The 26,472-nt window shown below is 52.8% G+C and overlaps 1 protein-coding gene across 3 annotated transcripts in view; it reads left to right on the forward strand.

Moving 5' to 3' along the window:
• Positions 1-6,632: 6,632 nt before the first annotated feature.
• Positions 6,633-26,472, forward strand: part of ATOSB (atos homolog B) — a 37,113-nt gene continuing 17,273 nt past the window's right edge. The window contains exon 1 of one of the 3 annotated variants that reach the window (XM_056513674.1): positions 6,633-6,754. The gene's annotated coding sequence lies outside the window, so the exon portion shown is untranslated. Of the gene's footprint in view, positions 6,755-6,803; positions 6,891-26,472 lie in introns of those variants that run through there. The other 2 variants (XM_056513677.1, XM_056513675.1) reach the window with 2 other exon arrangements.

Raw genomic sequence — 26,472 nt, forward strand, 5'->3', positions numbered from 1 at the left:
CAGTTCTTCTTGTTCCTACAAAAATGCACCTGCAGGCCCAGCATGGATGGAGGGAAGAAATGGGAATCTGCCATGCCTCCTCAGAGTTGTATCATTGAATATATTCAGAGAGAATTTCAGGCACAAACCAACCTCCAACCTGCCATATTCAGAGGGAGGCACTAGGATATGGAAATATAGTGGACACCAAAAGAAAATAACTGGTGGCAAAACAATGGAGTCCCCACAGTATCCAGACTTTGTAACAAGTCTCTCCATCCCTTTACTGGAGGTGCATGGGCACTTCAGGGTGAGAAGTCCATGAACATTCTAAATGCATTGTAACACCCTCACCTTGGACTGGTTATCACAAACTCCAGGGTGTCCCTGCTCTCCCTCGAGGGCAAAGAACCCATCACTCCCTTTGGCTGTGCTGGCTGATTTCCCCATGTTTACATCGGTTCTTCTTACTCAGAAAACCCCTGGAAGATTCTGGTAGCAATTCTGTACCTGGTGTGTCCTCACCCCAAGCCCTCTCTAGTCCAGGAGCTGAAGGACTGCTGGCCACCAGCATGTCCCTTGTCCCCACATCCCCTAAGACAGGAAAAGTGCAGCAGAGCCAGGACAGCCAAAATGCAACCGCTGTGTGCCCATGGGCAGGGCAGCAGGACTTGTCCCTGCTGTAATTCTGTCCCCTGGCAGGGTGAGGGCAGCACCCTGTGGGGGACATGCACTCCAGATTTGGGGGACAGGGCAGGTCATGGCAGGGCCCAGGTTCCCCTCTAAAGATGCTGTTGAATAAGCTGGGCTGGGCTGCCACCTTGTGCCAACAGGCAGCATCCTCTGACCAAGCCTGGCATGGGATGTTTCCATATCCATCCAAAGATTTTCCACCACCCCACGTTTTCAGTGACCTAAATGGGGGTATGTATCCTGGAATATCCCAGTTTCCAGATGAAGCCTGTAGAGCTCAGCAGCTCTCTGCTGAGCATGCAAGGGATTTTGTTGTCCCTCCATGAAATCATCTTCACCCACACCTCGGGGTTCAAAATTCCTGTATCTGTGCAGATCTTGGCCCCATCGTCCAGCAGCCGAGCCCTCGGTGAAATACCTGGGAGCTGGAAAAGAGGCTGCAGCATCCCGGGGTGCTGGCACTGTGCAGGGCACAGGATTCCTGCGAGCGCTCTGAGTCACACAGCTCAGCAGAAAGGCTCTACCCCAAATGCCGAGCACGGCCAGGGAGAAATGCCAAAATTCCAAAAGGTAATGAACGAGCAGCCCGGGGCGCTGGTGCAGCCTGCAGTGCTAGGAAGCGCTGCTGGGTGGCCCCAGGCTCTGCCACCTCGCCAAGGTGACGCCAAGGAGACCTTTGGCTCCTGCTATCAGCCCCGGTTTGCACAGTCGGAGGCTGACGGGGAGGTCGGGGGGCAGCAGAAAGGCTGGGACGGCACTGCCCGGCTCGGGCAGCCCTGGCATGCACCACACCTGGCACAGCCCACACCGGCCGGCTCTTTGGAGCCGCTGCTATCTGGGTGGGTAAACTGAGTTTATCAGCTCGTTCAGGTTTTCTTTTTGTGTTATTATTTTATTTCCAAGACAGGCATGAAAGAAAGGAAGCATTTCTGCAGGGAAGCTGTAGGGGGAGAGCCTTAGGCATGCACAAGGGAACGAGGGAGGGACCCATCCACACATCCAGCGGTGGGGCCAGGCTCTTCTCTTCCCAGGGCCCTCCCAGGTCACCGGCAACCTCTTCAGAGCACGTCCCTGATGCCACCTTAAAACCACACCCCATCCCACAGCTCCCCAGCAGCAAGTCAGGGCAGAGAGCCATTAAGTGAAGTCGAGCTGTCCAGGACGATGAGTGACCACGAGGGGTGAAGTGGCAGCAGTTGGAGCTCTAAATTTCCAACAGCGAAAAAAGAGCAGGGATTATTTCCCCTGTGCTGAACAGGCACATGCAGTCCCTAGATGTTGTTCCAGTCCTGGATACAGGGTGGCAGGGACGGCAGGGACATCCCCAGCCTGACCTCCTGCTCAGAGCAGGGTGTAACAAATACATCATATTTTCTATGGCTTTGTACTTCAAATCCCCAGGACTGGAGATCCCTTTCCTGGACTGCACAAAAATTCTTCTTGCTGAACATCCTCAGCCTGCTAAGCCGTAGCAAGTAGCCCTCACCCCTCAGAACATGGTCTACCAGCAGCTCCAGGACAGATCTCCTGAGTTTTTGCACATAGCAAGACCCCTGATTAATTCTGGGAGGTCCCATGTGTGTCTCAGACACAAAGCAACTGTGAAGTCTGGTGCCTGTAGCACTGGGTTAATGATCTTCATCAGGCTCCAGATCATTCAGCCTTTGCTCTTTGGTCCCTAAGGCCCACCATGGTCTCTTGGGAGTCACAATGCTGCTCTCCTCTGCTAAGGTGCTGGGAGACAGTTGATGGGAGAGGCAGCTGTGGAACTATGAGTGTGGTGTGGGTATGGGAGGAAAAGAGCAGCCCTGCCTGGCCCTACTACCCAGTGCTTGTTGAAGTGATATCAGATCCATCGTTCTCACTTCTCCCTTTCCCATCAGGTCTCTGAATTCTGTCAGACACGCCCAGTTTGGGGAGAGGCTTCGGTGGGCACCAGAACTCAGTCAGCGTACCGCAGTGACTTCAGCCCTGCTTGAAGCTGTACCAGAAGGGGTTCCCACAGTGCCAAAAGAGAATGCCACTCCTACCCCCGAGAGGAGCAGGGCTCCTCCAGCAGGAAAGGAATGCTACTCCTACCCTCGAGAGGAGTAGGTTTCTTCCAGCAGGAAACTCTCCAAATTTGATTTCTATCTCCACTTTTACGCCTGTTTTGGTCAAACAGGTAAACCAAGCACATCATGGAAACAGGTTCCGGCGGAGTTAAAGGTCCTGCAGCACTGGTTCACACTCCCCTGGGAACATTCCCTGGCTCCAGCAGAGGACCATGGGGAACTACAGTGCATCCTCTCCTTGTGAGGGAAAGAGGGACAGGCTTTGGCCTCTGTCTTGTGAAACACAGGAGGGACAAGAATCATGAAAACCCCCGGAGGCAGCGCTGCAGAAGATACAGTCTGTGCTGCATGCCTAGGAATGGGGCTGTGAGAGATATAAAAACACAAGCTTTTTTTGTGGCAATTCACCATTAAGAATGGAAGTGACACCCAATACTCCTTAGTACAGCTGCCCCATGGGCTTTCTTCAGCTGCTCTGCCAGCTGGGATGAGGCCATGAGTCACCACACGGTGCCTGGTCCAGCCCTGCCACTGCTCCACACCCTATCCAACCTGGCACCGCTTGCCAGGGGCCCCCAAGCAACGTGACAGCTGATTTCTACCAGCTTCCTCCAAGGTCCTTTTAAAATTCCTTACAATCTCTCCCTGGCAAGACTCCAGTTTACTCCAGGCTCACTTCTGCACATGGGTCCTTTATTGCTTTACCTAACCATGGACTTGGATCAGGTGTGCATAGCACGGCACAGCCTGCTGGCACAGGGAGCGTAAAGGTGATACAGGATAGCATCACCCCTGTAGAGGCACATCCTGTCCCATCAGCTCTCAGAGATGATCTGTGTACTTCTCAAAGGCACTTTTGCGATTGCAAAACCTGCCCACACCAACAAAATGAGTGTGTGCATGGGGATGTCACTCTTCCATGATGAAAAGCATTAAATTAAATTAAAACTGGGGCAGGAGCCTTGCTTGTGTCAGCTCCTCAGCATCCTGGAGCTTGGCACTTGACAGCCTTTCCGGTGGGAGCAGCCAGCCTGGCAAACAGGCTGAACAGCCCCAGCCCGCCACGGGGCAGGTTGGGGCACCGCTGGCAGCTCCAGGAGGGAGCTAACCCAGGGATGAACTCACCACCACTCAGTCACCTCACCAGGGCACCCTTCAAAGGGAAGCCCTGCAGGCAGAAAGGCTGCAGGAAGGACGTCATTCCACCATGTGCTGCTTGGGACACCTCATCTTCCTCTGGAAACACCCTCTCCCCAGCCCTCCCGGCAGGCGAGTCTCTGGAAAGTGGCCAGCTGTGGTGCAGAGCAATGCCTAACGTGCTTAAACCCCTCGTTTGCATTCACCAGCCCTTGTAAAGCCCTTCTCAAGCCCCCAGGGTGTGTAAGGAATTGATGAAGCCTGCTCCTGGCAAGGCCTAGGGTGGGCTGGCCTCTGCAAAGAAGTAGTACAGCTTGTGCAGTAAATCTGCCCCATCCCCAACCCTCCCAAGCCTCTGGAAGTTTTTCCAGATGCTCTCCAAACCACCACAGCTTGTGTTACTGTGCCCATCAAATGGCTGTGGTTGAGGTTCTGCCCCACGGGAAGAGCAATGGGAGCAGCCTCACCCCATCAGACTGCTAAAAGGGACTTTTATGTCCTGCTTCTTAATCCTGCTTCTGGAACGAGAATCTGTTTCAAAAATTAGGGGAGGTTGCTAAGGGACAGTGTGCTCAGCAGGGACATCACTCACAAGCCCTCAGCACTCAAAAGCAGGAGGTAAATAACTTGGGATATTATTAATCCTTCATTGCCCACACAGTAAACAGATATGTATTATTCTTGTCAAGGACAAAGGAGCCCATGTTTCCCCCCAGCCAAGGAGCTGAACCAGCAAATTTTTTTGATTCGGCTCCTCAGTGGGTTCAGCCTCGACTGAAGTTGTTCTAGTGGAGTTCCTGTTCAGGCCAATAAAGGTTCATTAACCATTTCTTAACTGTGAACTCATTTCAGCCGGTTCACACTGGAAAACACAACCTGTAGAACCAGCTGTGTGATGGGGACTGAGCCTTTTTCAGCCCATCCCTGGTTTCCAGGGCCTCTGGTGCCTTCCTGGTTGGACTTCAGAGCTTCTTGCCAGCTCAGCAGAGATGACATACAAGGTCCAAAGGCAGAAAAGCTAAATTTTGCCCTGGAAGTCTGCAGGAAACTTGCACTGTGAAGGACAAGCAGGCACGTGGGGGAACTGAGCTTCCTGGGCTCTTCCTGACACCAGCACCTGCACACATGGATTTGAGGCAGCAGCTCCTAAGTGACCAGGAACACTGGAGGACACCCAGTGTCATTACACCCAGAAATTAAAATGTTCCATATATTAAATACCCTTTAGTGGCCCACAAGCTGAATATGGAGTATTTAGCAAGAAATCTGCTACAGGAGCACTCTGAGGCCCCAGGAGGAGATGAGGTCCTGTGCTGGCAGTGCTCCATGGCCACATAGCTGTCCCCAGGACACTGAGCTGCCATTTCTCCCTGCAGAGAGGCACGTGCAGGGCATGGCTGTCAGGGGACCGCGTGCCCTGCTCATGGCTATTCCCAGCCAGCATCAGCACAGCTTTATCCATGACAGCACCGCCGAAAATAATGCCCCAGGATGAGCAGCAAGGCAAGGGGAGCGTTGGGACTCAACAGCCGGTGCACCGCAGGTTCACATCCAGCTCACTGTGTGCTAACACAGTCAGAAGACGAGATCTTGGTTATATTTATCATTTGATGATACTGGTCCCCACTATTTTTAGAGTGGTGTTGCAGCTGCAGCTCTCTGAAGAGCGAGGTGAGGCAGGTGGGAGACTGATCTTTACTGAGTTTCACCTAAAATTGATGAAGCCAAGGCATCTCTCCCTGACCCGAACAGCCTACAGTCAGGCTGGTGAGCTGTGGGCTGCTTCCCCTCGGGGCAGTGGTCCTGCCAGTGACCCGACAGGCGGGTGGCAGTGCCCAGGTGCCCCACAGCTGCTGGGTGTTTTGGCATCTCTGAGCAGCCACATCCCGGGGGCCACCTAGTTGCCATCTCAGGTTGGCTCTGGCAGCGTGGGTCGGTGGCAGACCCGGCCTGCGGGGCACCGACACCCCCTGGGCATGGGGAACACCAGGGTGACCCCACTCGGGACATGGGACCTTCGGGGGTCTCACCTGCCTGAGGCCATACCCGTGGGGCCAAGGAGAGCACGCGTGGGGCTGGGCGAAGGGTGACTGTGGGGTTGGGACATGCTGTGCCCGTGGGTGTGTGCGCGGGGTGGGACGCGTTAGGGATGAGACGGCTGCCCGTGGCGTGGGACACGTCGTGCCGTGCCCTGCTCTGGGGAGGGACCCACGGTTCTCGTGGGGCCGTGTCCGAGGGTGGGACATGCCGTGCCCGAGGGTGGGACATGCCGTGCCTGTGGGGCCGTGCCCATGGGTAGGACATGCCGTGCTCGAGGGAGGGACATGCCGTGCCCCTGAGTGGGACATGTCCCACCCGTAGGGCCGTGCCCGTGGGTGGGACACGCCGTGCCGTGGGGCAGTGCCCGTGAGTGGGACATGTCCCGCCCGTGGGGCCGTGCCCGTGAGTGGGACACGCCGTGTCCGAGGGTGGGACATGCCGTGCCCGACGGGCCGTGCTCGTCGGTGGGACACGTCCCGCCCGTGGGGCCCAGGGCTCCCCGTCGGCCCTCAGGGTCGGAGGGCGGCAGTCCCGCCCAGCACAGGGACAGGCCCCGCCCCCCGCTGCCACCGGCCAATGAGAAGCCGCCCCGCCTGGGCCCGCCCCTTCCCCGCTGTCATCACACTCCTGCACGTGGAGGGGGCGGGCCGTGGGCGGGGTCTGGGCTCCGTACTTCATCTCTTATTGGCTGCGCTGTCCCGCGGGTCGCCCCGCCCCGCGGCCTGCCCCGCCCAGAACACCAATCAGCGCGCGGGAGGCGGGTGCTGGGGGAGTGTCCGCAGCGGCACCCGGAAGGAGCGCAGGAGCCGCGTACAGTCGGGGCCGCGGCGGCAGCGGCGGAGGGGGCGCTGGTGGGTCCGGCGGGGCCGCGGCGGGCAGGGCCGGGGGCGCGGGGCACGACCGAGCTCCGGCGGGGATGGGCTGCCCGTGCGGCGTGCGAAGGGCTTCGTGCGAGCTATCTCTGCTGCCATCCCCCGGTTCCAGAAGGTTCGGGGGGGCCGTTGGGACCGGGGGCCCAGACCGCAGGGGCGAGCGGGAGCTGGGGGAGGCGCGACCAGGAGGGGCCGTGATCGGGTAGTATGGGGGAGGCCGTAAACGGAATGAGGGACTATGAACGGGGTGGGACCGTGACCGAGATGGGGGTCTCTGAGCTGGGGAGATCATGGGCAGGATGGGGGTCTGTGAGTTTGTGACCGCGGTGAGGAGCTGTAGCCGGGGTACTTGGGCCGGCAAGGAGCCTGGCACCGGCTGAGGCTGTGGCAGGAGGGGCCGGGGCGGATGGGGGGTGGGGGGGTCAGGCGGCGGTGTGACCGCAGAGCGACTTTGGGTGGGGGGGTTGCCTTGCCCAGGGAAACTGAGGCTTCGGTAGGGCTGTACCTGGCAGAGGCAGGTACGGGAAAGGCGGGAGGGACAGGAGCGGGGTGCAGGCTGTTCTGCAGGGTGTCCCCGATCCTGGGTCCCCATTCCTCCGCAGCTCAGGGAGGCTGCGCTGCCCCTGGTCTCGCCCACCAGGGCCACGTCCTCTGCGCTGTGACATGGGCAGGGACAGCCTGTCCGCGGCTCTGCCCGCACGGTGGGGCCCCCTCCTCCTCCTCCTTCTCTTCTCCTTCTTCCTCCCGCGGGCATCAGCTCCAGCCCAGCTGGGACGCGGTGGGCTGTCCCCCGGGCCGGCCCGCGGCGGTGGGGCCGGGTCCCCCGGGGGCGCGGGGGCCGCGGCTCGGGGAGCACCTGCCCCGGGGGTCCGTCCCCAGGCCCCGGCTTGGGGCTGCGGGGTGGGCGCCGGGGCGGATGTGAACCCCGGCATCCGCCGCCCTCTGGTGACAGCCAGCCGCGGGCGGAAGGGCCCGTCGGGGGCAGTCACCCACCCGAAATCAGCAGCTGCCGACCTAGCGAGGTTTTCAAGCCTTCTGCGGGTTTTGCACAGGAATCACGCAGGCGGCGTGCGCTCGGCAGCCCGGGTGTCATGTTTGGAAAGGTGGCCTGTTTGGGGAGGCAGAGGGAATGGCTGGGGTGGGTGCTGGGGTGGTGGGCTTGCTCGCAGCCCGCCCGTGAACATGATCCCTCAGTACGAGGGGCTGACACTTACCTCCGGGGTTCCCACACTCCTTTTATTATTTTTCTTTGAAAGAAGGAGTGTGGAATTTGCAGCTGCTGTGGAAAGTGTATGGTAGAGGAATGTTGTGCTCTAAATTTAAAATTTAAAAGTCATTTCCACTCATTGCCTTTTTTAAAACATCAGACCAGCAGAGATCTGCTTACCGACCTGCCCTCTCCCTGAATCGTGTCTATTGGCATCAGCAAAGAGGGGAAGTTGAGAAATTGTAAAGAGCATAGCAGGCTTGAACCCTGACACAAAGCAGTGTCTCGGCAAGCTTGGTAACACAAGGAGGTGACCAAGGTCCGGCAGGTGACACAAGAGAAAACTCCCAGTGTGATAGTGCTGGAGTTACTTTTGGCAGGGCTGGGCTTTAGGATGAGGACTGGGAGGATGAAGTCATGCTGCAAAGCCTCGTTTCACAGCAGCGATTCCCATGGTGTGGGTCTCGGCGTGAGCGAGTGGCGGGGCCCTGGTGGGGCTTCTGCGTGTCCCAGCACTGCTGGGCACTCTGCGTGTCCCAGCGTGCCGTCCCTGCCCTGGGGCAGGCACCGGTGGGAGTTGGCAGGGCGGAGGGGTTCGGATGGGGCTGGTTCCGAGGCACGCTGCTGCTGCAGTGTTTGTTGCCAGGGAGTCAACACTTGCCCTGGGCTGACCTCCAGCCCCTGCTCCCATAGCGTTTAGCTGTACCACTGGATTCCTGATGACTCTTGTGGAGTCTGGGGTGGTCAGGACAGCAGAGCCCTGCTACCACTACAGCTGTGGCCCTTGGCAAGCTGGGCTTGTAGACCAAGGTCCAGACACAGTTGGAGCAGTGCTGGGGCAATTTCAGCTGTGCCACTTGCCCTCCTTGTTTCTGTTCCCCATGTGAGAGGTTTCTTATCCACTGAAAGAAGGAAAACTGGTGGGGTCTGCACTTTGGGAACTCTGCTATTCAGAAGCATAGCTTGCTGAGGAGCTCTCTTGCTTCCCTGCTTTTGCAGCAGGTTGTGCAGAGCAGCTCTCTATGCTCTATTTTTCATGTCTGCCCTCTCCAGAAGTGGCCTTTAGGGAATTATAGATGATTTAAATTTTACTGGTAGGGCTGCTCTTTCACTCCTGTTGGCTTACTCCAAACTGATGAAGGCCGCAGCCCCTACACCCTCCCTCAGCTGCTGCTGCTTTCAGAAAGCTGCTGCTTTCTCAGCCCCTCTGCCCTCAGCTCTCTTCTCTCTCTGAGAATGCAGAGCAGGAGGAGGAAGTTCCCTTCCTATGTTCAAGGGACCTCTGAGGGAAGAGAAGCACATCATTGCCCCTGGTCTTCCTCCTTGCTGTCTGCTACGGGCTGGTTGCCCTGGCACATTTCTGCATGACTATGCTGAGTAGCAGAGGCCAGAGATACCCAGACTTTGCTCTTTGAGTCTGAGGGTGATTGAAGGAGATAGTTATTGATCTGAGTCTTCAAGGTCAAAGACTCTTGGCTCTTCCCAAGTCCTTTACATGTTTGTACTGCTCTGGGCCTGCCCATGTTTGTCCTCTTCTAGATCTGGTTGGCACCATCGTGTGCTATGTGGAAATGCACCATGCCTGGGGGCCTGGACACTTCCTGATGCAGAACAAGAAAACCTGTTGTTTGTAGGTATGTGACCACAGACGTGAAAGGAGAAAGTGAAGCCATATGGTTAGAAAAGTGGTGTCCTCAGCATGCTGTCAATGGAGCAGTAATCAAATTATCAGAGGCTTTGGTAGCTGGAGGAATTAATGAGTCGGGTTTGAAACGGGACAGGTGTGAAGGGCAGCATGGGAGAAATCCTGAAAGGAGATATTTCTATGCTGGCAGATGGTTTCTTGCAGGTTACAATGAGATTTTTGCAGGTTACTTTGTAAGAGTCTTCTGTGAGAGGCTTTTGCCTGATGCCTCTCCACGTTGCATAATTCCCAGGGAGCCCCTTGCTCCAGGGAACTGTGTGGATCTCTGTCCTGGTAATGCCATGTTGCTGTATTTTTGATCCTTCCTTCTGTCTGCAGTGCCTGGCACCTCTGCTCCCTGGAGCCTATTTTCTCACCAGCTCAGTTCCTTTGTTATTTCATTTTGCTTTTGCTCGTGAGGTGAATATAACCTCCAGAGAACTTGGTCTCGCAGAGTTTGAGGCCTGCTTTGAAAGTTATTTTCTTTGACAGGGAAGCATCTCTGTTCATCCTGCCTTTGGCTTTGCTCCTCTCTTTCACAGTCTCCCTTGCTCGGCCTGTGAATGCCCAGCTGCCAATTAACATGTTTTCCCCCTGTTTCCGTCTGCATCTTCAGCTGGTTGTGAATCCTGAATGAAGAGCAGCTGGGCTCACATGCTCTGCATTTCAGAGAGCTTTCTCAGGACTGGCCAGTGGTTTGCAGTCATACTTGCCTGTGGCCTGGACAACCCCCCAGCTAAGCAGCATGATGGTAGAACAATACTTAGATGGGGAACCTTCAAAGGAGTCCTGTGTGCTGCAAAATGGGAAGTCAGTGATTCAGCTGGAAGTGCTTTTTAGTAACAAATCCATGTCCCGGGTCAGGGCTGATGTCAACCCTGAGATTCTTGTTGTTGGAAGTGAACAAAGTTGCAAAGCCCTTTATGCAAGAGCTGAGGTGGTAATCCAGATCTCCTGGCCTCGGTCCATTTGAGGTAATTGCATTCTTCCTGGGTAGTGTTTTCAACCCATCCCTGTCAGATACACTGCCATCGCTTCCTGTGCTGCTGCAGTATGTGGGTGGTAGTACTTCAGCCATGTCCAAAGCAATTCTTGTCACTGCTGAGGCTTAGCACCTTTTGAGCCTTCTCTGAAAGACAGTGTGCTAGAGCAGGGACTCGGTGGAGGGTTTTCAGTATATTTATATTTATATATAACATGCTGCATTTACTGGGGCTTGTTCTGCTTATAAGCTCTCCAAAACAATAGCCCTTGTGCCTAGCTGGTGCAGTTTCTAGATGGTACTTCTCCTGGGGTGCCAGTGCAGGAGTCATTAAGCACAGACTTTCTGGATGCCCTCAGGACTGTTTTAAGGGCTGAAGCCCCAGTAGGGCAGTGTGGCCATGCCTCCCTGTACTACGAAGTGAAGGCTGTGCTTCTGGGGCACTTCTGGGGTCTGCCTACAGTGCTCTGCTCCCTGGTATGGCAGCTCTGGTCACAGCTGGGCTGTGCTGTGGTGGTGCTGCAGGGTGGTTGGCTGTATGGATGGTCAGGATGGGGAGCAGGCACTGCCTTGCAGCAGATTTTGCCCATCATGCCTGCAGCCAGGGCAAGTTCAGACTTGATCCTGGGCAGGCTGATACTGTCCTGGTTTTCAGGACCTGCTATGCACATGGATGCCCCAAAAAGACCATCTCCAGTGGTCTGAGCTTATAGCATTGGGAGCCTGGGGAGGAGACTTAAACAACATCTTTGTGATGGTGTTGGCAGGCTTCTCGGAGATTTCTATTAAGCAATTGTCGTTTTCTCCCTTCCCTGTAGCCTGGGAAACGCTGCGGCGTTGGATTTGTCTTGGTCTGTTTGGGTTGTTGGGAGGGGTGTCTCTCCAGCAGTAGAGTTTGTCCCTCCCTGCCCCGGCTCTGTGTCTCCCTGGGGTGGCTTTACAGGCGGACCACAGCCAGTGCCTCTTCTTGCAGATAAACCATATGCCAGTGCACCCACTTGAGTACAGCAAATTCTGAGTGGTGGAGAAACCTACAGCTGCGTGGGTGGACAAGAACAAAGCCAAAGTTACAGAAAGGCCTTTATTTTCCACCAAAATCTGGGAAGGGAGATTGTGGATGTGACCTTAGCAGCTCTCTCTGCAGAAGCAACTGTGTGACCACCTGGAGTTGTGCAGGGAACTGGGGGTAGCTGGAACTCAGGAGGGAGTCAGGGCTGCAGGTAGAGGGGCAGCCTCAGCACTGGTAAAAGATGTGGTGGGATCTTTGAGCTGGTGGCGTGCTTGGGGTCTCTCACAAACAAACAACCTCAAGGCCACTGGGAGGGCTGACAGCTGAGAGCTGCCTTCTCTCTCTGCTTCAGCCCTACACTGAGGTTAGCAACTTTCAAACATCATTGATTTCCCTTCCCTCATGAAGGCAGTGTAAAGAAACAGAGAGCTCTGTGCTTCTTCTCACCTTGGCTCACAGGGATAACTCTGTAAAGTAGATGTCACCCAGGTGAGGTTTTCCCACAGCCAAGGTTTTTTGGGTGCTCCCGCATCCCACCTGGCTGTCAGCACGGCAAAGAGAGCCTGGATGTGTGGACTCAGTGCTGCTAAGACTGTTGAACCCTGCACACACTTGTCAGGAGCTCAAGGGTGGTGTGTTCTAAACCCTTGGGAACTTGCAGTCTGTGCTGTTTGCTGCACTCGTCCTTCTGCATGCCAACAGGATTGAATTGGGAGCATTTTCCAGCTGCAGGTCCCTGCTGTCTTTCCCCTGAACCCAGCTGAGAGTTTACCCAGAGCTTGTAGCAGATGTATTGATGTTCTCTATTAGAACCATTTGGGTTTCCCTGCATTTTCCAAGGATTTTGTAGCTTGGGTTTGGTGTGTGAGGCTCAGAGGAAGTGTTTCAGGAAGACAAGCAGTTTTTGTATTGCCACTGGCAATAAGTGTTACCTGCTCTGAGGTAACCAGCCTGGAGCAGCCTGAGATGGCTGAGTGCTCCTGCCCTGTCCGTGGATCCTTGTATGCCTGCCTAGAATCCAGCAGTGCTTGCCCCCCAACCTGCATGGTGTGCTCTTTCCTGGAAGGGAGCCCTCATCAGCACTGTGCCTATGGCAGGGCAAGCTGAATCCTTCTCTCACCACAGAGCTCAGGTGTGATTTGGCCAGGACAGATTATATGGAGAAGACAGAGTTTAGGATGCATGACTGCCCAGGCTCTGCAGCTCTTCCTCTGAAGTGTCTGCCAGGGAAGTTGGGACCAGTCCAGAGGCAGCTGGAAACTCGGCCTCAGGCCATCTCATCCTTCAGCTTGATGCTGAAGTGGTACCCACAGTGGGTGAGGCAAGGATAGATTTACCTGTGAAGGTGAAAGAAAGGAAAGAAGAATTCCTTTGCTCATGCCAGTGCTCTGTGCTGCAGATTGCCAGTCATACAATGCAGTGAAAGCAGAGCAGCCCCTTTATCTAGATGGGTTGTGGCACCAATAATACCTGTTCCATGATGGGATTTTATATCTCTCTCAGTGATGAGAGACATGGCAAAGACCAGAGAAAAGGTTTGCTCTCAGTTCTGCTGGAGCTGTTTTTTTACTCAGTTCGCAGCATCCTCTCAGGGCTCCCCTGCATTTTCGCAAGGAGCATTTTAACACAGAGCTCACCACAGAATCACAGGAAGGCTTGGGTTGGTAAGGACTGTAAAGATCACATTCCAACCCTCCTGCCATGGGTCAAAGGAGCCACACACTAGACCAGATTGCTCAGGGCCCTGTCCAACCCGTCCTTGAACACTGTCAGGAATAGGACATCCACAGCTTCTCTGAGCAACCTGTGCCAGTGCCTCATCCTTCTGGCACAGTATTGGATCCACTTTTCTCCCATCCCTCCTTGCTAACCAATTAGCTTAATATCTTAATGGACAGCAAATCTCCCATTTATGTGTAAAGCAGCAGCTTTTCCTGTTGTTGGCCACAGCATGAAGCTGTTCTCTGGTTTGCATATCACCTTACCCAGGTGATACCAGTGAGTTTATATTTGGATTGAATTAGCAATATTGGTTCAGTTTAGTGCAGCTGGCAATAGTCTGGAAACTGATGCAGCTTGCAGACGCATGGACAGAATTCCAGTGCCTCTCTTGGGAATGGGATGGAACCCTGTGCTGGGAAACCTAATGACTGGGCAAAGTGAAGTTTATATCTCCAAAAGAAAGCAGTCAGCCTAATGTCCTCCAGCCTTCTCTTGGTGTGTGTAGGCTGCCCTTGCCCCAGAGTCTGACCAGCTGATGTCGCACTAGGTGGTCTTTCTACTGAAAACCACAAAAAAATGCTGCCTTCTCCTTCAGAACTGGGGCTCTAGGTTCCTTGTGGGTATTGGCACTGGAGTTATGCAAGGAATCCCCTATTTGCCCTACCATCTCCGTTGCAAATAGGTTGGGCATTCAAAGATCCTGTTCATGGGAGTGTTGGGACAGCTGGATCCTTGTTCAGTTCTTGCTGCTCCCAAGAATGGAGCAGAGGATCATCTGCTGAGGCTATTTTAGGTTTCTGAGCGTTGCTGGTGTCCCTCTGAGCTCCTATTTGTGTGCAATCCTACGACTTCCTGCTAAGATCTGTGTGAGAATCCTGTATCCTCATATGTGAAGGTTTTGCTTGGGCACAGTGTCCCAGGGATTAGGAAGAACTTTGAATTCCTCGCTTACCTCAACATCTAAGCCATATCAGCTGTATCTGTGACCCCTTTTTCTAACCTTTAGCTCTGAACATCCCTTGGACTTTGCTTTGCAGATGCCTGTGTGTTGCCTGGTGGGAAGCAGGCTGCAGCTTTCCAATGCTTTCCTGCCAAAAATGCAGCATCCTTCCTGTTTGCAGCAGTTGATTCCTGTTGTCTCAGATGGGAGCATGCATTGCCAAAAAGAGTCTTCCACAAAACCTCTAGGTGTGGAAATACTCCAAAGCCTACAGCTGGGTGAGATGAGATCCTGGCTCTGGCCATCTCTGTATGGCTGCATGGCCACTTGCCACCTGCCTCCACCATCCACTGGCCCTCCAGCATGGCACAGGGAGAGGCCTCCTGGCCTCTCCCTTCTTGGTACACCCAAGACTTTTGGCTTCCCTGCACTTTTTGGTTTCCACCTGCTCAGGTAATTTTTCAGCAGTGCTGAGCATTGCTAAGTTTCATGTTGAGGCAAGATGTGGCTCTGCAGTTTTGGCCCATCTTTATTTTTAGCTGTGTAAGGCATGGCTGATGGTATCAGAAGGAAGTTGCACGGCCTCCGGAGCTCCATGACTCATCCTGGATCAGGACTGAGGCTTTGCTAGCTTCTGCTATAACCCTCAAGTGATGTAACTGGTTGTGGGAAAAGGCAGAACAGAGAGTGAAGCAGAGCTTTTGGAAGTTTGTTTTTTTTGCTTGTCAGCAAAGTTGTTGAATTTTCACATTGAAGGATATTGACAGGTATTACTCCTGGGTGTGGTTCAAGAGGGTCCTTTGTCTTCCCCTTGTGTCTTGTACCTGTGTAAAGGTGAACGGGAGAGGAGCTCTGCTTACCACTGAGGCTGGGTAGGCTGGGTTTAGTGGCACATAGCAATGGTAGGGAATAATTTTTAGGGCAAGAAACAAAGCAAGATCCTGTCTCCAATTCAAGCCATGGTGGGGTTTGGTGCAGCAGTACTGTCTGAAACTGGAGAGCAAAGGCTTAGGAGGTACCTGCCAGGATGCAGCAAGATCAGGTGCTATTGCAATGTAGGAAGAGCTCCTGGGGCTGTCAAAACTGCAGACGACTGTGTTGGGCTGGATTAGACAGCCCAACTAGACAGGGGCTGCATGTCACCCCCATGGAGCAGGCCCTGTGGGACAGGTGAGGATGTTGAAGCATCCCTGCCTGCCACAGCACGAAGGAGATGCAATTAAAAAGGCCTCTATTCCCCAAATCTGTCAGTGTGGCTCTCCTGTGCCTTGCCTTATGAATAGACCAGGTGGGGTGCAATGCACCTGGGTCCAGAGTAGGTCCTTGGCAGGGATGAGGGCTTATGGGAGTGGGCATCCACCTCTGTCCCCTTTCCTTCCCTGGTGAAGGTGCTGCCTTTTAGGTTGAGGTTTTGGGGTGTTTTGCATGTGGGGCAGCAGGGAAGAGGATAAGCAAGGGGGAACATCGATAGGGGACCATGCTGGAGGGTATTGCTATGGCAACTTGCCACTGGCAGCATCACTGACAAGGCAGAAGAGCAGTTAGGCAAATGTGCAAGGTGCCACAGCCCTCAGCTCAGCTGTGCCATGGGCTTGGCACCCCTGGACTCGTGCTTGACAATCTGGCATCCGGAAGTGTTCTCCTCTGGCAGCAGCCTCAGGGTGAGTGGGCAGGGGTGTTTTGTCCATTTTCTCCCCTCTTTCGCCCCTTGCTGGGATGTGGGCAGGCAGCTCCTGTTTACAAGCCTGTTTGGTTTGAAGCCCTGAGCTGCAGAGCAGGCCCAGCCAGGGCCAGGCTCAGCCAGGAACAAACCAGTCTCTTGATCCCTCTCACTGTACCATGGAAGAAAGCGAGTCATTCTGCTGCCCTTGCTTATCCGCAGTTAATCAACCTAAGTGGCTCCAGCCATGACTGCACCTTCCCAGGATGCCTGGCCCTGTGCTGTGCTGTTCTGTCCACCTTGCACAGCCAGTTTCCCTGCTCTGGGCTATCTGTACTCTGAGGGAGAGCAGACACTCTTGTGACCCCTCTGATATGGTCTGAGACCATCCTCTGGGGCAGGTAAAGGAGAAGTTAAACACTTTTGAAGTTGCCCTTACCAGATACTTGTAAGAGAGCTGGCTCGTGTTGGTGAAGGGAAAATCATGCACTCACTAGAAGAGGGAATGGGTCAGGAAGCCATCTCCAGCCTGGCCATAATGTGAGTGTGACTGAGACCTGGCCTGTCATCCATGATATGCCTAAAGGCCTGGATGGAAGCCAGGGAAAAGGACTTGCTGGCAGCAAGCACAGCTTTCTCGTGTCAACATGGATGGCTGTGTGAGCTGTAAACCTCTCTCATTACACCTCTCAAAGGTCACTGCTGGCAGTGAGCTACAACGCCCTGCCACAGCTCTGTGCCCAGCCCAGAGCGAGAGGGGAACAATGCTCTTGGAGATGTATGGAGGTTAGTTGTGTGGGCTTGCCATGGGGTGGCACATGCTGCTCTAATGCCTGTGGCCAGAGTCTGTATGGGACTAGGGTGTTCAGTCAAAAATGGATGGGAAAGGATGCCTGTCTGTGAGCTGTGACCCCTTCTTTCCAAGGTACAAGGCCTCATGTATTGCCCTGGAAATAATTTTACCCTTTCCAATATTGCCTTAGTGTCTGTGATGTAAGGTTACTGTAAGCTCTGTATGGACTGCCCAGTTTTGTCCAGTTCTGCAGTTTCAGTCATCTTAAAACTCTCAAATAGTCCAGACTTGTTTGCACAATGTTCCCTGGACTCCAGACCCTGGTGTTCCCAAGGGAGAGCAAACAAGGAGGTGGAAGCTGGAACATGGAGGCTCTGGGAAAGCCGCCCGTGGCAGACAACAGTCTCCTTCCTCCCTCTCACTTCCAACAGGTTCCTTCCGCTTTCAGAGGGGAACAGCTTGCTCTGAACTGAGGGCTGGAGCTTCCTTCCCATGGAGGAATCTGGGATGCTGGCACCTGACACTGAAGGCAGTTTTGGGTCAGCAGCTTGAGCACTGCTTTCCATATATGTGACCTTCAGCACTTGGTGTGAGAGTTGGTGTTACATTATATTATGGGTGCAAGTGGTGGCAGAGCATGGGAAAAAATCCGTTGAGCCACACTGTAGTTCCCTCTGATTCCACTTTAGCTCTGGTGGTTTCTCATCTTTCCTCTATACCAAGGCCCCAGGATGTGCTATGAAATGTCATGGAGTGATGCAGAGCCCAGCAGATGAGGCTCTGGGCCATATGTGTGTGTTGGGGTGGGAACTGCCATTTTCTAGGGCAGAGGATGTTTTCTCTTTTATCATTTGTAAAATACCTTGCCTGCCAAGATCACTGCCCAGGGCTCAATCTCATGGGTGCTGTGACCCCATAAGTTACAACCATGTCATCTTTGAAGTGCTGCTCCCTCTTTTTCTGTCTTACCTAGTATGTAGTTCGTACTACACAGTTTTAAACACAAAGGACCAACAAAGCCCAAGTGGGGTCATATACTCTTGCTGCCAATTTGGGGAGGAGTTAAGATAGGCAGTGCTGGAATAAACATTTAGGGAGAGGCAGCCAAGAGAGATTTCCTCCTGGCTGAGCCGTGGTGTTGAAGCTGGGAGAGTACTGTGTGGGTTACGTGCTGCTTGGCTTTGCCTCTGGCATTACCTGCGGAAAGTCCAGGACATGCATGCCTGCTTGGGGGACACCATTCTGAGCAGTGTCACTCTGAAAAATTGGACAGTGCCCCATGGGACATCAGGACCAACATGAATGCTGCTGCTGTGGGAAGAATCGTGGGGATTTCAGCAGAGAGGTGATAGATCAGTGGGACCAAGTGGAAACCTCGACTCCATGGGTGTTTCTATCTGCATTCCCTAAATTGTAAGAAGGGAGCTGAGTCCAGCTGTGCTGTACAGATTGTCTTGCTAGAGCCAACTTTTAGCTCCACTCAGGCCAGGAGAAAATGCCTGGATGCCAGTCAGCGCTGCTGGAGCTGTCAGGCCAGCCTGCCACTCAGCCCTTTCTATACCAGCGTTTGCATTGCTGATGAGATTAGCATAGCTGGGCCAGCAGTGGACAAAGGGCGTAATTCTCAAGATCCTCTCTGCTGTGGCTGCCAGCAAAATAAAGCAGTTATGGCATCAAGTAGGGAGTCTGAGTTTTGCTTTCAATTCATCTTTTTAGCAGCAAAAGCTAAAAATATAAGCTGTTTTTGAGGAAGTAGAATATTCTCAGGCTTTTCATCTAGGTCTGGTCTGCTGACCTCTTTCCTAGGTGGACAGTCTGGGATCTTAAGGTATTTGCAATGATCTGTTCTGGCCATGTGATAAATCTGGAGAGAGAGAACAGAAAAATTGGTGGCATCAATCTGCCATCCTGAAAGTGCTCCTCTTGCTGCTGTGCCTGTTCCCTGTAACCAAAGGCTTTTTTGTGGCTTAGATTTGTTGAGGAAACAGACTTACAGCTCTTCTCTTTCTTCTGTGCAGCAATTTCCCTGGCAGCTCAGTAGGAATGATTTATTACAGATTTCATCTGTTTAATTCTGTTTCCCTACAATATGACAGTGTTGGGGTAACTGAGCAAAATGCGGTGATGTTTCCGGAGGAAGGCTGCTATCAGAGGCCACCCCTGTAGCAGAGGCTGGAAGCAAGGAGGAACAGTTTACCAGGAAATGCCTGTGTTCGTGTACTGGGTACTTCTGGGGAGGAACAGGCATCTCACCCTTCAAGCTTCCTCACTACAGGACTCCAAACATTGCTGATGAAGCTGTTTGAGTAGCAGCAGTGAGAATGCTGCCCTCCAGAGCCTGGGAAAGGTCTGACCAAAGTGGTGGTCTGGAGAGAAAAGGCAAATTCTGTCCTTAAGTGAACCTTCAAGTGCTATTTTTAGAGTAGGTTTTCTTTTTTTTTTTTTTTTTTTTTCCTTGGTTTGTGGGTTGGGGTTTTTAAATTACTTTTTGGTGGTGATTTAGGCTTTTTTTGGTACTGAAAATAAGACGTATCATTTGTGCAAATCCATGTAAGACAAGAGAGAATTTCCTTTGGAGTGAGCTGGCCTGAAACTCGATATGTCTCTGATGTGTGTTAACAGAGAAATGAAAAGATAGTACCATAAGGTGATAGGGGATAATGAATTTCATCTAGTATTATGCCGTCCTGGGAGATAGAGCCAGGGCAAGGGTATTGCAATAATGTTATACTTTGCATGACAATAACAGCAAATACCACCTTAACACACTTCCCTGGGGAGAGGTGAAAGGGTCAGTTTTCAGAGAGTCCCCAGGAAGGTGGAGCGAGGCAATCAAGAAGACAGAAGCCTGGGAAAAGATGCCAGGAGACTTACAGATGAGCAGTTTGTAATGGCTGTGCATTTTTTGCAGCTTGAGTTCAGTTTTCCTGTTCTTTGTCCCAGCTGAACTGGGCAATGCTGGGCTCTTAAACTCATTGCAATCTTGAGAAACATACTCAAGATACCATAACTTTAATAACATTGAACAGCCTGAATGAACAAATCTTTAACTTCTCTGTGTGCAAGGCAGATAGATGAGCTGTGGTTTGTTACTTCACCTATAAAATCAGGGATTTTAAAGAGTTCTGCTGTGGCTGAACACTGCTGTAGATCTGGTCCTGGAAAGCTCTACTGGTTAGCAGGTCCTCAGAAGAGTTTCTGTAGGTGTGTGATAAAAACAGAGCTTGAGGTCAGTACCTGGAAACTTACCAGCTCCTAATGCTGGGCCAGAGTATCAAGTCTTTACTCAAACACATGAATCTTCTAAAGTAAAGAATACCATGACTTGTTCTCAATGAAGCATCCAGTTCCTTACCAGCCTTTTAAGACTTATGGCACTCTTCTGATTTATAACTCTCTATCCAGCTCTTTAATTTAAGTTTGTTTGTTGTTTTTTTTTTTTTCTGGGCTATGCTAGGTTACTGCATGTCCTGGTTCCTCAGGTGGCAGAGAGCACATGGGTCAGTTTGTGTAGCCCAGCAGAGCTGGGTGCAGTCTATGGCCAGAGCAGATTAGGGCCAACTTCTGATTTAAGAGAGGTGGGAACAGCAGAGATTTGCAATTGGGAAAGCTGCTTGGTGTGGAATAGGTGGATGCCTTTTAATCCCTCCCCATTGTTGGGGTTCTCAGAGGTCTCAGTACCACTCCTGTGCCAGGGGCTGGGGGCTGCCTACCTACTCTCCTGCCTTGGGGCAGGGTCAGTATGCTGTGACTCAGTTTCCCTGAAGCCTGAGGAGAAGGGAAGGGGTGGAGCAGGACTGGAAAGGGGCAGAGGGGAAGTTATAGCAGCTGTAGGAAATAGCATTTTAGGGTGCTGCATGGTAGCCTTACCCCATCCTGTCTGCTGGGGTGGTGTTTTGGGGTATAGTGGTACAAGCTGGCTCTGTCTCCCATGGAACTGGTGTTTCAGGATGTTGGGCAGCTCTATTCCAGCTGCAGAGCTGGCATTTTTGGCAGCCCTTGCTCCATACTGCCTTTTCCTGTGCCAGGGATCATGCTAGGAAGTGAGACCTGGCTGTACCTTCCATGTCCTCTGCATTCCCATGCCCAGGGTGTACAATTATGCACAGTCCATTGGCACTGCTTCCCCAGCTTGTAACTTTGGGCTTCTGGTCAGGATGAGCTTATCTCAGACAAGGCAAGAATCAGTATGCAGGCTGTGTAGTAACAGCCTGGCATCCCTCACTGGCTCTGATTTGCTCCTGGTCATGGAGCAGTGGCTCTGCCTGGGGGCAGGAGCAGAGGAGTCCTGGCAAGACTGACAGTGCCCAGTCCCAGTTGTTTCCTTCCTCATCCCTCTTCCCCAGTGCAACCCCAAATCTGCATGCATGGAGCATATTTTGTAATAAACCTGCTGAACTGAGGGCAGGCAGAGAAAAAACAGGAGATTATAAAGAGGTGTAAGGCCAAACCCTGCCTGTGTTGCTGTAGCAGTGTGAGGTACAGTAGTTTGTAATGATGATGAGCATGGCCAGAGACATCCCTCCCACCCTGTTGTGTGTATCTGATGCTTCCTTCAAGCCACCAGCAGGTTCAGTACAGCTCTTTTGCAAGCGTAGGTCCTGTTTTTGGAGGGTAGGTCCAGCTTCCCATGGATGCTGCAAACTGCCTTGCTTCTGTGAAACTCTTCATTTGAGGCAGTGCCCTAAGGGTTAAGCCATGGTTGTGGGATAGGGTTTGTAACAGGAACAAAGAGGGCTTTTAAGGTCTGTGCTGGCCTAGGAATAGAGGGAATTGATTGAGCCTTTCCCAGTGTGTTGAATTACAAAGGTCATGGAGACCCTTTTGCTGGGAGGCAGCAGCCTTTGAGGTCCCTGCTGGAAGTGGGGCAGAGAGAAAAGAAATTGTGAAAGTCAGTGAGAGCAACTTAGTGAAGAGCTTTAAAACCAGGTGAAAACTGACTGTTTACTCCTGGGGTAAATAATGACTGGACACAAGGCTGGGTACCTTCTCCCTGGGATTTTTGGGTGGCTTGGTTTTGCTCTACCTCCTTCCCCCTATTGCATTTACAGCTGCCCCCACACATGGCAACTGAATTAGCAGCACCCCTAGTATACCCTAGACTTGGGCCTCTCCAGCTTGCTCAGGGCTGGTGAAGGCAGCAGAGGGTAAAAGGCAGTGCCTGTAAGGGAGGCTCTTACCAAAATGCAGAAGAAAACAGTCTCTGGTGCCTACAGACACATTTTGCCTTGATGGAGGAGGAGGTTTCATACCCACCTAAGCTTAAACTGGATTTTTCATGTGTAGTTGAGCAGGAAAACCCAATTCTAGCTGGTTTCCAAGCCCCTATTCTTTATGTGATCTGCTCAGGATGTCCTATGGGGCACAGCAACAGAGGGTCCAGCAAAAGGAGCTAGGGAAGGGATGGATGGCAGAAACCTCTGTTTCCCTTCCTGCAGCAAGATGAAAAGTGGACACAGGGAGTTTCCATCTTGAGTTTTGGATGGCATGAGCCATGCAGAAAAGGCACCTAAGATGTGTACAGAAAAAGGTGGTTTCGTCCTTAAAACTTTCAGGTTTTAAATGCCAGCTTAGCAGACATTTCACCATTCAGTTCCATTCACTGGAACAGGCCTGCTTCCCCATCTAATATTTTATTTTAAGGTAATCCCACTTCTGATCTTTATGTTGGATGAAATCACCTCAGAAGTGATTTTTGGAGCAGAGGACTGTTTGAGTCCTACCTGAGATGAAAGCTGGTTCCAGGGAATATCCCATGAGGGTCTCTGCAGCCATCACCTAAGTAAGCAGCTTAGAGGCTTCTCTACTTTTTTAAGCACTAGAAAGACTGTGGGAGCAAAGAGCTGCATGACAGGTGCTTATTTTGGAGCTCTCAGAAACCAAAACATCTGTTCACCTTGGTAGCCAGCCTGTTCTTGGGGTCATTCTCTTTGTGTCTGTCCCAGTAACCGGAACTGTTTCAGCAGAAGTATCAATTTCATGGACTTGCTGCTTAGCTTTGAGTTTTAGAAGGCATGAATTCCTTCATCTGTTGTTGCTCCAAATCCTCTCTTCTCACCCTGTCCTTTGGCATCCACTGTGCTGCAGAAGCTTGCCACTAACAAGAACAAATGTGGGTGCACAAGTGGGCTCCTCTTTCTTTGTAGTTCCTAGGTGGCTGACCTGGAATATGCTGTTTGAAGACAGCAGGGTGTACTCTCTGTATTTTGGGTGAATACTCTGCCACTTTTTTCAGCCACCTGGACTGCAGAAAGGAAACATGAGGCACTTGCAAGAGTTCCCCTTGGTGTGGGAAAGATGTGAGAATCAAGAGCAGCTTGGCTGTCTCTGCTCTGCTCCTTCTCCCATCCCAGCTGCAGAGGGGTGTTGCAGATGGGATGTTACCCCTCTGTTTGTCACAAAGGAGGGTGTGGCAGGAAAGTCTGGCTCAAAAGTCAGTCAGTCTGGCTCAAATTGGATCAGTCCCCAGCTGCTTAACTGGATGTAGGGCAGTCCCTCAGCTTCCCCTGTGCTCGGGGGCTGTGTCAGGGAGCTGACTGTGTCCAAGAGCTCATATAGGTTTGTTGCTGCTCTCTCAGGGGCTCCCAGAGTTTGTAGACAAGCCCATCTTTTCAGTGATGGTAAGGCTGATTTAAGCACATGTATTTAAATTGCTGGGTCTGTCCTGCTGGTGGCTGCTGAGTTTTATTCAGGAGCTTGCCCCGTTGCTGTGACCTTAGTGACACTGTGACCATGGTGTTGGCCCTGCTGACACATGGTGAGCATTGTGGATATCCCCACTTCTTCCCTGGAAGGGATCTGAAGTACTGGAGCATCCTAATGAGAGGAGAATGCTGTGCAGGGGAAGCTGCAGGAGCCCATAAGGATGCCACGGACAGAAACTTGTATCTTGTTGTCCTAAGAAGAGAGAAGAGGCTCTGTGTATGCATAATGAGGATCAAAAATTTAAAAGTCCAGGGAAAAGCAGAAGTTCTGGCATACAATCATAAGCTTTGGCAGAAAATCATTCTTTGTGCCTATTAATATGTGACATGCCAACCCAAAGTGTTGTCCCTCACTCCCTGGACAAAATACTGTTTACTCTGGCCTTAACTCCTGGGTGTCAGGGCTTTCTGTCCAAGCTGGGGCTGCGTGACCCTGCTGAAGATATAATGCTTGATTGACTTGTTCTCCTGCAGTGTACTTGTCCCAAGTGTCCTGTGTGTGGCCACAGGCAAAATGCTGCAGCTGGCTAAGCACTGCTGGGTGGAAGGGACCAGAGCCCCTTGTCAGCATGACTCTGACCCATGTGATGTGGAGAGGAAAGAGTGAGAGAAGAGCCTGTATGATAATACAGTAATTTTCTGTTGTAGTCGCTGGGAAATGGAGCCTGTAGCTCCAACAGGTCTGTGGCTGGGTGTGCTGCACGGAGCAGCACCTCATGCTCACACCACAGCTCTCCTGTGCTCAGACACAGACGGATGTGCAGAGCCCCTGTGTGTGCCACAGCTCTCGCTGGGCACAGCTGCACAGTGCCATCTTGTCACCCCTAGTCTCTCTGAGGAGACTGAGGTTACCTGGACAGCCCTTGGAAGGGCTTAGCAGGTGGAAGCAGCGTGTATGGCTTGGGAACAGGACAGGATGTGGAAAAGAGAGGAGGAAGAGGATGTGGGGCCTGTTTGAGCCTCAGCCCCAAGCATTAGGGAATTGCCAGTCAGAGGAGCACCCTGCATGGGATCTGTGTGAACACAGATCATGAGTGACTTGCACTGTCCATGCTCGTGAACTGGCCAAGCCCGTGGGTTCTGCATGCACAGTGGCATTAGTTGATGCCAGCTGACCATAGCCATGCTGAGAAGTAATGTTGTCTCCCAGGAATCTGTCCACCTTGGAGAGTAAACGCAGGAAGAGGCACAGCCTGGGGGGGCATGTTTGTTTGTACCCCAAGGCAGCTTAGCTGGCAGATACCTTGCCTGTGGATCTGAGCTGTGGCAGTGCTGGGTAACCCTCCCACAGCCAGCAGGGTTGGGCTGATAAAGGGATTGGGTTTGCCTGGAGGAAGGGCCTCCCCTAGCACTGCTCCTTATCTTGGCAGCACTCCCAGCCTGCCTCTGCCCCTTCTCCCCACGATGGACTTGAGCCAGTGGTGTCACCCCTGCCCCTCTGGGTGCTGCAGGAGATGGGGGTTCTGGCATGGCCTGGCCAGGCTCCCTGCCCTATTTGCTGCCTTGCAGTGTCATTGCCCATTTTGCACACTCACTCACTCCCTTTGTGCATGGGGCTGTGGCAGAAACGAGTTAGTCAGGAGGGGCTGAATCACAGGGGAATGAGTCAGTGGGAAGCAAAAGGCGGGTACATGTGTGGGACAGGGCTTTAAGGGAGCCCAAGGGTCTGGCAGCTCATGCTTAGTCCCTGGGAGGTGGGCTGAGGGTGCCAGAGGAGAGCTGGGAAAACCAGAGGGCTTAGCAGGTGGAGGCAATGCCTGTGCCTTGGGAACAGGCCAGGATCTTGGCTACATGCTGAGCTCCAGCTGTGGGTACATTGCTGTCCTGCATAGGCTTGGGGCATCTTTGGTGCTGAGTCTTTCACAAAGAGAAGCATTGCAAGGGAGCAGTGCAGGGACCAGGTATGCCTGCCTCCAGTGAATCAGGTGGATCTTCATCCCCACACAGGCAGTGGGGTGTCCAGCCAGCTCTAGGCAAGCTGAGCAAGCCTCTGTACTGGTCAGATCCTGCCCAGTTGTCTGAGAGAGCAGATGCAGGATGGGAAAATGAGTTATACTTGTTGGGGCAGAGAATTATAAACAAATAGCTCTGAACTGATTGAAGACAGCATGGAGGAAGAGCTGGGATGCAGATAAAACTGGAGATTTGGGGATATGGATGGTTGTTGGCTCCAAAGCCCCTTGTGTGACCTGGGCCCTGCTGCAGACCCTTGGAGGTATTGCAAGGGTCACAGATGGCTGCTTCCCTCCTCGAGGGCCCTGCTCCGGACTGCTGGGTTTCCATCCAGCACAGCTGGTCTCTGCTGAGTTGGACTCGTAATTGTCCTGCTCATCACTCCTGCAGACAGGTCCCTCATGGGCATGGTGGAGGCAGCCTTGGTGTCAGAGCTACAGCAGCACAACCAAAGCTCTCTGTGTCTAGTGCCAAACTTCTTGGAGCAGGTACTTGGGAATTCTGTCTTGGCATAACATAGGTGTTTTGCAGGAGGCACTGGTATTGCTACCAACCAGAGCAAGGATCAGATACTTGAACAAAAGCAGCTCCTGCTGATCTTAGGTTGGGATGAGTCTCTCTTTTCAACATCCCCAAGGTATGCAAGTGCAGGTACCTCCCGTCCTCCCTCGTGGCACCCCTGGCTGGGCAGGATGGAGCCCAGCAGTCTCCAACAGTCTCCAGAGATGAGCTGGAGCTCTGTCTTCTTGTGTGCTGCAGTGGGCAGAGTCTGAGAGTGGTGGGCTTGTGCAGCCTGAGGGAGGGAAGGCAGTGAAGGGGGTTCCTACTGCTGCTGCAAGCTGTGGGTTAGCAGTGAAGCTGCAGCTTGGCTCTCTTAGGAAGTGCCCAGGGGCAGGATGAGAAGCAATGGCACACGAGGGAAATTACGATTATATATTAGGAAAAATATTTCCCTGCAAGGCAGTTAGACTCTGGAGCAGGGCCCAGAGAAGGGGGACAGTTACTGCACTTGGTGACTTTCAGCCCCTGGCATGGGCAAACCC

This window comes from Oenanthe melanoleuca, chromosome Z (assembly GCF_029582105.1).
Source record: "Oenanthe melanoleuca isolate GR-GAL-2019-014 chromosome Z, OMel1.0, whole genome shotgun sequence".
Lineage (NCBI taxonomy): Eukaryota > Metazoa > Chordata > Aves > Passeriformes > Muscicapidae > Oenanthe > Oenanthe melanoleuca.